Source organism: Aphelocoma coerulescens, chromosome 13 (genome assembly GCF_041296385.1).
Source record: "Aphelocoma coerulescens isolate FSJ_1873_10779 chromosome 13, UR_Acoe_1.0, whole genome shotgun sequence".
NCBI classification, from domain to species: Eukaryota; Metazoa; Chordata; class Aves; order Passeriformes; family Corvidae; genus Aphelocoma; species Aphelocoma coerulescens.
Genome location: NC_091027.1, coordinates 3159195 through 3170030, shown reverse-complemented (window position 1 = coordinate 3170030; position 10836 = coordinate 3159195). Strand labels below are relative to the sequence as shown.

At 43.9% G+C, this 10836-nt stretch overlaps 1 long non-coding RNA gene across 2 annotated transcripts; it reads left to right on the top strand.

The window, feature by feature from the left end:
* Positions 1 to 227: 227 nt before the first annotated feature.
* Positions 228 to 6446, top strand: LOC138118199 (uncharacterized). Of its 2 annotated transcripts, XR_011155029.1 has the most exons (3): positions 228 to 362; positions 4420 to 4869; positions 6074 to 6446. It is a non-coding gene; the product is annotated as an uncharacterized lncRNA (long non-coding RNA). The 2 variants fall into 2 exon arrangements; XR_011155030.1 differs by lacking the exon at positions 4420 to 4869 and having other exon boundaries at positions 5074 to 6446.
* Positions 6447 to 10836: the final 4390 nt, after the last annotated feature.

The following is a 10836-nucleotide window of genomic DNA, read 5'->3' as shown; positions in this document are numbered from 1 at the left end:
TCCCAGGATCAGTTTCTCGTTTGGGTAAAAATAATTGAGAAGGCAACATCCTTCTCAATTGAGGGTGATTTTATTCATTTGAAGGAAACCTTTCCCATCTAGAACGAGGGTGTGTTTTGCAACCCTTCTGAGCTGGGCACCATTTTGCCAAGTCACATTATGGGACTGAAATGGGCCGTGAAATGCTTGCTAATTGCTGCAAGATTTAAAAAGGAAAAGAACAGACCTGTTCAACAGGGTTCCCCTGGAGCACTTCTGCTCAGAAGGGCGAAGTGGAGGAACAACAATGCAAAACGCACCCTGCTCACTGAACACCAAATTACTGGGATCACTTTCTAACAGCGAATGAAAAATATGTAAAGGTAATTATGATTTTTTTTTCATTGTTTTCAATAAATCTAAGCCTCTAATTACCCACAGCTTTTATGGGAGGGTTTGGATGAAGTGTGTTAGCTCTCTCTTTCCTCAGGGTTCAACAGTTGCAGGGCTTGTTTCAGTAATCCCAGATTATTCTCTCATTTTACCTGCCCCCTTGCTCCATGAGCCTGTTTGCATTCAGAAATTTGTTTGAAGAAGTTTGCAGCAGTTACATGACATAATGCCACTGATACTGAAATTACTGGAGCCTGTTTCAGTCTGTCAGCTTGACAACAGAGCAGAATATTGTGTTTTCAGAAGGAACTATTCAGGATACTACAATTTTGGGGGTTTTAACGCACTCCACTCGAATTTCCAGTAATTTCAAGCGGCCATTTGGCATCCAGTTGATTTCTGTATCAGTTTAGTAACCAACCAACTCAATTCAAAGTGGATTTAAGCTAGATCCTGAGAGTGGACACCCTTAACCCCCTTAATGGACACAGCTCCATTGGAAACTGTTTTGTAGACAGATTTTTCTGCCTAAACAGAAGAGTCCAGAGCCAGGGTTGAAAGATGATGGTTCACAGAATAACAGAGGTTGGAAAAACCTCCCAGACCATTGAGTCCAACTTTGGCACCCAGCCCAGAGCACTGAATGCCACGTCCTTGGACACCTGCAGGGATGGAACCATCTGAGTTTCTCTTTGGTGAACAGCGGTGTCAGGACACAGATGGACTGAGGGACAACAGCCCAGTGTCCAGAACTTGTGTGGCCACCAGGAAGTCCAGACCACCTATTCTGGAGACCACAGACTGAAAATACGTGAAATCCATGAGTTCTAACCAAGGCTAATAAAAGGCTTAGAGTGGCTACTGGGCTGTTCCTCCAGACAAAATACAAACTGTGTGTCAGGGATTAAGTTCTAACCAGAATAAACCAGTGATCAGATTTGCAGAGATAGGGATCTATTTTATATGGTACTAAGCATTCTGGCCTTGATTAAGCAGATTATTTCTGAACAACTTTAAATCAGCTGGAACACTTCCTGGATAAGATAAAACCTCATTTATGTGCAACTGGGAGATTATTCCAATTGCATCAGCTGGCTTGATAAAAAAAAAAAAAAAAACCATTGGCTTTACCTGCCAGCCCTGCCTTGCTGTGTCCTCTGAGCATCATGGCTCTGTTGCTGCCACTGTAACACACTGGGGCATTTTATCTGCAGTCGTATGGAGCCAATTAAGTGACTCATTGACAATGAACACCCATCATTTGGGTGAATGCACCTGAATAATCCTGGATCGGAGCTGTTGGAGGGGAAGGGGTGAGGGAGGAGAGTAAAGAGTTTGTTCTCACTGGAAACACCCTGGTTCTCCTTCACTTCTGGACTCCTGGTCCCTGCTCCCAAAAAAATATAAAAAACCAACAAACGTCTCATCTCCTTCTAATCCTGGTCCATGCAAAGGATGCTGGAATCCTACAGCTCTCAGGGATGCTGCTGGCTCAGGGGGCAGATCCCAATGGATGCCCCTCCCACCCACACCATGAGGACTCTGATTTTTCTGTATTTTTCGTTTACCCAGGAAATTTGCCAAAAAAAGAAAAATCACCTCTGCTCCCCACACTCAGAGGTTACTGGGGCTGCAAAGTCGAGCACTCAAAGTAAGGAAAAAAGAGTTTTAGAGCTTCTGTGAGCATTCTGAGCTGCTCTGTAGGTACAGACCACAGCAGAGCTGCCTTATTGATACCCAGCACAGAACTGCAGGGCTGAATATCAAAGCAAGGAGTGGCCTCTAAGATCTCTGCCTCATTTGCTGCAGTTGGGGAAACTCTCTAATAGATGAGGCAAAACCTTAAAGAAGGAACAGCTTTGTGGGTAAAAGCACTTGGATATTGTCCTGGAAAACTGATTCTACCCAGCGATTCCCTTTGAGTGAAGAAATTTGCTTAAACCAAACTTTTTTCAAGTGATCACCAATTTTATTGCTCCTTTTCAGGGACACAACAGACAATCTGTGTGCTTATTCGAGGAAGTGCCAGGCACTGATAGAGATAAAATCAGCAGCAATTGCAAAAACAAAATGGTTACTTGTAGCCCAGAGATATGGAGGAACTACTGCTTTAAGGAGATAATTTCGTATGTCCTCAAAGCTCTGGATAAGAGAAGAGAGGATGACAGAACCAAATGTCTGACAAGATCAATGTTTTAGAGTTTAGGTTTTCCTTCTTCAATGAAGAAAAATGATGGTGCTTTTAATGAATGGGAATCATTGTTATATTGAGCTTCACAGGAAAAAAAAAGAGTGCAAAGCTCAAATACAGGGACAGTGCACCAGTTTCTGCTAAGTTTGGCAAATGCTTCTTCAAAAAAGTACTTTTAAATAGTTAGGAAATAATTGTTAAATAACTTCAAAGGCAAGAAACAAAAATCAGCAACTTTAGTGTTTTTCACAAACTCAAGCCCATATGGTTTTGTTCACCAAATGATGAAAATCTGTGTATTCCTGGTTGGATGTGTCTGTCCTTAGAAGGGAAATCCTTTATATCAAAAACCTCAGGACTTAGGGAATTCCAGGTGCCATCCCCCAAAGTGTTCATTCCATTCTGGAGCAGGCTGGGCTGGTTGAAGAACTGGCAGCTGATTGTGCTTGGAACAAAGTCAGGAAAGGACCTTCTCCCTGCATTAAATGAATTCATTCTTGTGGATTCCTTGCTTTGCTTGTTCTGATCCAGTTCAAGTCACTGCAGTCACATTAAAAAGGGCTTACTGAGTTTGGCAAGCATGATTGTTAAAAGTTTTCAAATCACATTTGACTTAATTCAACTTATTTTCAGTTTGCATTTACGTTTTGTTCAGGGTTTGAAGTCCTGGAAATTTTTCAAAGAACACTTCGAAGTTATCACCATTTTTATTCCTGCTAGTATTGATCGGCCTCAGGGGAAATAACAAGCCCTTCTCTTGTGCAGAATTGTAAATGCAAAATAGCTTTCTGTTGAAATACATAAACCTTTTGTGTCTCACCACGATCTGAGAATTATTAGAGGGGGTGTATCCTTTAATAACTTTGAAAAATGAACAGACTTACAACAGCTGGGAAAGGTTTTAACATACAGCTGTTAAGGGAAATTTGCAGGAATTCATGATTCACATCTGAATTTAAGGCTGGGTGAGATTAAATATTTTCTACCAATACATCTTCATATTGAGACATTTGGGATTCTGGCTTTTGAGCAAATGCTAGGCTGTCATACATAATCTAAATGTTTTTATTGGCAAATGAAAGGAAATTGTGAAATTGCTTTTCATAACCTTTGTTTTAATTAGGTCTCCACTTTCTCATTATAATAATAGACAGTCCCCTAAGACTTTAAAATGGGTATTTGTTTTCTTCACCCTCTGACTCTATGCAATCCCATCCCGTTTATTACTTCAAGTCATGTGGTAGAAGCCAGAGTGCAGCCAAACGCAGGCTGGCAGAACCAGACTCCATCTCCAGGTGAGGGTAAACCTGGTGGAAGCTGGAATCTCTATGTGCAGACCTGGAAGTACCTTCCAAATTCTGCACTAACTGTAAAAGCCACACCACTTATAAAAAATGTAATATCTGGAGGGTGGACACCTGAAGTCATCAAAGAAGCCCCTTTCTATTTCCAGAGCTGTTATGGAAGTGGGTTTGATGTGCTCCCAGATCCATAATTCCAGCAGAACCAGGGGTGAGGGACAGAGCTGCAAGGCTGGGAAGGGCATTGGCACAGGGGCTGAAGTGCCACTCTCACTTTGTTCCCCTTCAGCTCTTCCTGATCCTCATCATTCTCAGAGTCTTGGGGCTCAGGGATTTTCTGGTGGAACCAGAGCCGAATTGAAGAGCCATGACAGTGATGGGATGAGAAATGTGCAGAAAAGAAAACACCTCAAAAGGGAATTGTAAATAAAGAGCAAAGAAATAAGGGTGAAATGGGCAGATTTAGGGACAAACTTAACAATTAGAAAACTGCTCTGAGAAGCTTTTTGCTGACATTAGCTGGTGATTCTCCTCCTTCCCTCCTTATTCCTACAGGGAGAGTCAAGAATCACTGCAACTCGCGCATTCCCTGGATTTATGGGGATTTATGGCCCCAGGAGCAACCAAACCCACAGTGCCTTCTCTGCTGGCTCAGAGCAATGATACAGAGCTCCCCGTGGGCCAGAGACACACACAGGCTCTAACCTTGGCTGAACTTTTCCCCCATCAGTCTTGATAATTGATGGAGCCCAAAGAGAAATGACGGCAGTTTAATAACGCTCGATGGTTACTGGGTGACTGCTGGTGTGTGACTAAAGCAACATTTAGGTTAGGCATTACCCAAAGCTTCTCAACAGGGGCCACGGGGGGAAAAGAAAAGCAGGAAATGGGAAGAAAGGCTTCAAAAATTGGAAAATAATTCTTATTTTGAGATTCTTCCATAGGAACATGGCATTTTCTCATCTGCTGGTGTGGCAGATGTCGGGCTTTGGAGGTGTTCCTCAGGTATGAAATCATTGATTAAAACCTGCATAAATAAGCAAGGCAGTTTTGCATCTGTTTCCCAGGTACAGCAGGATCTCAATCTTCTTGCCCCATTTTCTGCTGACATGAGAGCAAAAGTAGATCCAACAATAATGATGGAAAATCTTAAGGAAGCAGATTTATTAAGATCCATTATGCTGAAGACCTGTTTGTAATATCTTGCAGGACCGAAGCTCAGTCATGTGAAATACTCCCCCCCCCAAAGCCTCAAAAATACCTCAACAAGATGGATTATGTGACTTTTTACCTTTGCACTGCCATCATTCACATCTGCCACATGTAGGTGTCCATAATGTACTGACAAATTGCTAAGAGATCACAGAATCACTGAAGCTGGAAAAGAGCTCTGAGATCATCAAGTCCCACCTGTGCCCCATCCCCACCTTGTCCCCAGCCCAGAGCTCTGAGTGCCACCTCCAGCCCTTCCTTGGGCACCTCCAGGGATGGGCACTCCAAACCTCCCTGGGCAGCCCCTGCCAAGGCCTGAGCGCCCTTTCCATGGGGAAATTCCTGCTGCTGCCCACCCTGAGCCTCCCCTGGCCCAGCTTGGGGCCATTTTCTCTTGCCCTGGGCACCCACCCGGCTGCCCCCTCCTGTCAGGGAGTTGTGCAGAGACACAAGGTCCCTCCTGAGCCTTCTTTTCTCCAGGCTGAGCCCCCTTCCCAACTCCCTCAGCTGTTCCAGACCCTTCCCCAGCTCCATTCCCTTCCTGGACATACTCCAGCCCCTCAATGTCTCTCCTGAAGGGAAGGGCCCAGAACTGGACACAGCACTTGAGGTGTGACCTCAATGAGATGCTCCCTATAGAGGCAAATTCCCATCTTACCAGAAATTTGCTGCTTCCAAAAGAGAATATCAAAGAAACGACAGCCTAGAAAAAAATAGAGCTGAAAATTTCACACCAAATACACAAAGTTTTTGTCTTTCCAGCTGAAGAAAAATTGTCAGTGATTAAGAGCTCTTAAAGACCATTGACATGCAGATGATGAGTTCTGCTAACCAGCAGCACAAACCTTCATGGTCTAAAGCAACTCATTGCAAGAGTTCAATCTTCTGTTCTTTATAGCTCTATAATATACATTTGGTTCAGAAAGTTGGTAGGACAACTGATGCTGTGAGCTATAAAATACTCAGCTCACAACACCAGAAATACCTTTGGTTACAGAGATCTGAAGCACTTATAAGAACAGAGAAGATACAACAAGCTCCCTGATTTCCTGCAACACTGAAAAATGGTTTTCCCTTCTCAGCCTGAAGAAATATGTCTTCATGGAAAGCAAAATCTGGGATCATAAGGAATATCTGAAGATCTCACAGCCAATATATCACCATGAGCTATGGTGAAGGGAGTGATGGAATAGAATGATCCTCATGGCCAAATGTTCAGGAGCTCAGCATCCAAAACGTTGAGTTGCTTTAAAAATCAGCCTGCTCCTTCTGGAGTCTAGCTGGGAGCTGATTTCCTTTGAAAATCTGGCTGTAATCATGCACAAACAATGTTCTCCTAATAAAAGAGCCACCGTTGGCTGCATGTTTAATTTATGTGAATTTAATCCTCCATGATAATGCCGTGAGTCTTGCTGAGAACTGCTGCCCATATGTAGAGAACAAATTCACATTAACCACAGCAACACAAGTGCCTAACTTGGCCAAACCGTGGAGCCAAAATCTGGGACTTGCTAACGTATCAATATGGAAGACATATGTTCTTTGGGATATAAATTATGATGCTTTTCATCATATTACTTGTGCAGTCCAGTTTATGGAGTCAAGCAGCTTAGCAGAGCTTGTTTGGATAGATGGAAAAAGCATGAATCACAAGAGGAATTCCCAGAGCTATGGTTTGATAGGCACCTGTTTACTCTGGGCAATGTGGGTTCATAGAGCTCAGTTAATAGTCAGGATGAGCAAAGCTTTCCTCCTGTGTCCCATCTGGAAACACAGGTGCCACAACTTGTCTGTCACAGACTCGCTGTCTTTATTACACTCAATTTAACCAGAGAAATCAGAGCTTCTGGAAAATAGCTGTTGTAAAAACAGGTATACATTTCACTAAGCAATTATGAGCCTGCCTTACATTGTTTCAATGGCTGTGGCAAACATTTCTCAGGCAAAGCAATTAAATAAATTAATGGTTCAAAAGACACAGGTGCCATGCCTTGATGTTTAACATTCCTTCTTTAGGATTCTGAATATGCTGGGACAACAGATTCACTGGGTAGTACTGCAAGTGTTGCTCATCTCTGGGGAATTTCTAACACCACTTCCTTTAACCAGCATTGCTTCTCCAGCCTGAAATCCTAAAAGCCATTCCTCACAAAAAGCTGTTAATTCCGAAGCACTGCAGAGAGCATCTGCAATTCCCATTACCTCCGTTGAGCAAGGTCATCACAGGGATAAACACATTCCACGTCACATTTATGATTTCAGAAAAACAAGCAGTGCACAGCTTCGATTTGCTTTTCACTTGAACTGAGAAACAAAATTAACACTGTGGCTGCTGCCCACTCCTCTTTGCTGAGAATGTGGGAATTACAGTTTTTCCAGCCCAACACTATGGACCCTGTGCTCATTAGGCAGGGTTGGCAACATCAAATTGAAAGACCAGTTGGGCAGCCCAGAATTCTGGCCTGTGTTCAACTTTGAAAGGCACAAGGAGATAAAAATAGTGATTTTCCAGTGTTTTGCTGTAGGTGTGCAGTGATATTTGGGTTAATCCTGGATGGGAAACGAGGCAGTGCTGTCTGTGCTGTCCTCACTGCAGGCACCACGGCAGGAGGGTTTGCAGGTAAACCACAGTTCATCCTCCAGAGCTGAAAACACGGGGCAGCTCAGAGCAGAGACCCCGATTTCGGCCTGGATGCAATGTATTTTTGTTAACATGGCATTCACAGGGACTTTTAATCCAGAAATCTCCTCTGTCTCAGCCAATGGCTCTCCCTGTGCACTGATGGGGCCTGCTGAGAGCGGAGCTGTGGCTGAGCACGTGAACGCCGTGGTGTGGATTCATCATCTTGTACCTCTGCTGCTTTGGGCAGCTCTGTGCAATTCCCAGCTTCCCCCTGGAGCACTGACACATCTCCTCACCCTGTCCAGCATTTCTTGCTGGAGATTCAATGCAGGGAGCTTTTAAGTTTCCCTGGATCAGCAGAGAGGAGTACCCTCACATCCATGAAAACACCCCGGCGTCCCATCCACCTTCGGCACCTCGGCTGAGGTAGGAAACATCCTGAACACAACAGGGTTAAAACCAATCTGACAAAGGAGGCAGAGCATGGAAAATATGAAGAGAGTTCTGTGGTAGCACATCTGAACCCAGCACAGCGCTCCCATCTGCAATCACTTAGAGGTGCCCCAGTAAAGCGCAGCCCGGAATGCCTGGCTAATAAAGTGTCAGCAGCAGGGGGATTACGAGGGAGATTTACAAGAGTGCATGAGTTGAGTTGCTGCTGGAGACATCCGATACACTCCGTGTTTGATTCCAGGCTTTGGGAAGGCAATGAAATAAGCCCTGGGACTTGTGTTGAGAAGCATTTTGAAGTGCTCACTTCTGCCCCGCGTACCTGCAGGAGTCCTGGCAGCGCTGCCTGCGGCACCTCGCCTGCCACATGGGTCTGGTGCTGCTCACATTCCCTTTTTAAACAGCAGCACAGAGAGAAAAACCTCTCCCCTGGCTGCCAGGATGACAGTCCTAAAGGAAGAGCCGGGATTAATGCCCTGATGTGACGTGCGGCTTTCTCCTTGTCCCACTCCTGGCCTTCAAAACTTGTGTGCACTGAAGTAAAAACCACCACGTTTGGACCAAAACTTGCCAGAGCTACGGGGAGGTAAAATCTGTAGATTTTTCACAGGTTCTTCTCTAATTTTTAAAGGATGGTCTTAAATAGACATGTGATAACTATTTATATCTAAATTGGATAAAGCATGAATAAACACACTGCGGTGAACACACCGACCTGGAAAGCTTCATTAGAGGAACAAATGCTGCTTTTTCAATCTCTGAGTGATGAACTTACCAGCTACAGTTTCAAATGTGTTTTCCTTTTATGAAGTGGACTTTCCAGGAGGCAATTAGAGTGATTTGGGCAAAACAAAGAGCGAAATATTTTCCCTTCATTGTCTAAAGCAACAGAAATAAGTACCAAGCTTATTACTCACTCCCTGAGCAAATGAAAAGAGAAAACATTTTGTGCTTTGTTCCTGCACAGGACACAGGGATGTAAAATGGGCAATAACCTCAGCCACAGCTCTGTCATTTATGACAAAGCTGGGCTGTGGCTCCAGAGGGATGATAAAGCTCTGGAAGTGCTGAAGTGTTTGCAGGAAGAGGCTGCTCAGCACCATCTATCAGCCCAACCCTTGGCAGCCCATCAGACTGAGCAGCCCGAGTGCCCCCTTGAAGATGTGAGGGACTGTGAAAGCAGGAAAGGAATGGGAACAAGGAATGCACTTGCCCAACCTAAGAGAGTAATTGGAGATATTGTTCCCTCTGGATATCCATCAAGCCTGGAGGCTGAATTCTGGCCCCATGGGAGCTGGTGGCAAACCTCTATTGATTTCAGCAAGGTCAGGATTTCAGCGGTGATTTATGGAATGGACTAACATGACATTTTAACAATCAGTTTTAGTAGTTGGAAGTGTTATTCACTGCAGAGGTAAAGCATTGTTTGATTTTATGTGACAGTGTACCTTTAACAACAGGCAACCTGCAAAGCGACAATATAAAAGGCAGCACTTAAATTGCATTATGATGAGGAATGACACCAGGGAATGAAACCAAGGGAACATTCCCTTTCATTCCTCTCATACTTTCAAAAGTCAACAGTTATGAAGACGCTGTTATTGGTAAATTTAAATCCCCTTTCCTCAACTTTACAGCTGTTTGCTTGCAGTTTCCTTCATCTCTGGCAAAACACAAGGATTAGTTTTTCACTATGAACGATGGGTTTTTCTGAGCAAGCACAACAATCCACCAACACACGTGAGTTGTTCATGGGGTGTTGCAGGACAAAGAAGAAAAACCAGATCTCCTCTCCAAACATTTGGCTGAATATATACATTAATAATAGCTGTAATAATCTCTTTGTAAGGTCTTTTGTTAACTCTGCCATTCATAATCATTTCCAGGGAAATTAGAGTAGGTCTTGGGACAACAATTTCAGGCTTTTATAAATAATAGGAATAAGAGTTGTAAAAATCACGTCTCTGTGGTTTGAGATTTTCTGCCACAAGGAACAGAAAATGCTTTAAGCAGGGCATATTTACAAATAGACAATGACTGGTTTTATTATAACAACGTGTTTTAATTCTGGTTTGATTTTCCTTTCTTTTGGTTAGGATTTTTTGGGGGGGCAACATATCTTTGTCACCTATATATGTGATCACAGGAAGGGAGCAGCTCCACTTGACTTCCCCAGCTACACATCAGGACCAGAACACATTTAACCCATAACAGGAGGTAAATTTGCCCATTTCCCCATGCTTGGATTAGGTTTTGAGTATTTTCAGCAGAGTTCAGCAGCAGTGCTGGCTTCTGCCATCTCTGTGCCTGCCAGTCCCAGCCTGGCTCCCTAAAGCAGCAGCCACGTGGTCACAGCAGCACAGACCCAACCTGCTCACAAACACCTTTGGCATTTGAGAAGTTCAAAGCCCATTTTTCCTTTCCTCCTGAAAATCCCCACTTTAAATCAGAGAACTTGGTCTGGAGCCCTCAGAGGGTTACAGCCCTGGTGACTCAGCTGTCCACTGGTGCCTGGGTGTGATGTTTCCTTGGTGAGCTTTGAGGATTTCCACTCCCAGCTCAGGGAAGAAAGTCCCTGGCACAGTAATGGGGGATGCTCACGTTTTTCCACATTTCTTTTCTTAACTGGCTGTTTTGGTAAATTAACTTTTAAAAAAACTTAATCAAGAAAGCCCTTCATTCTGCCT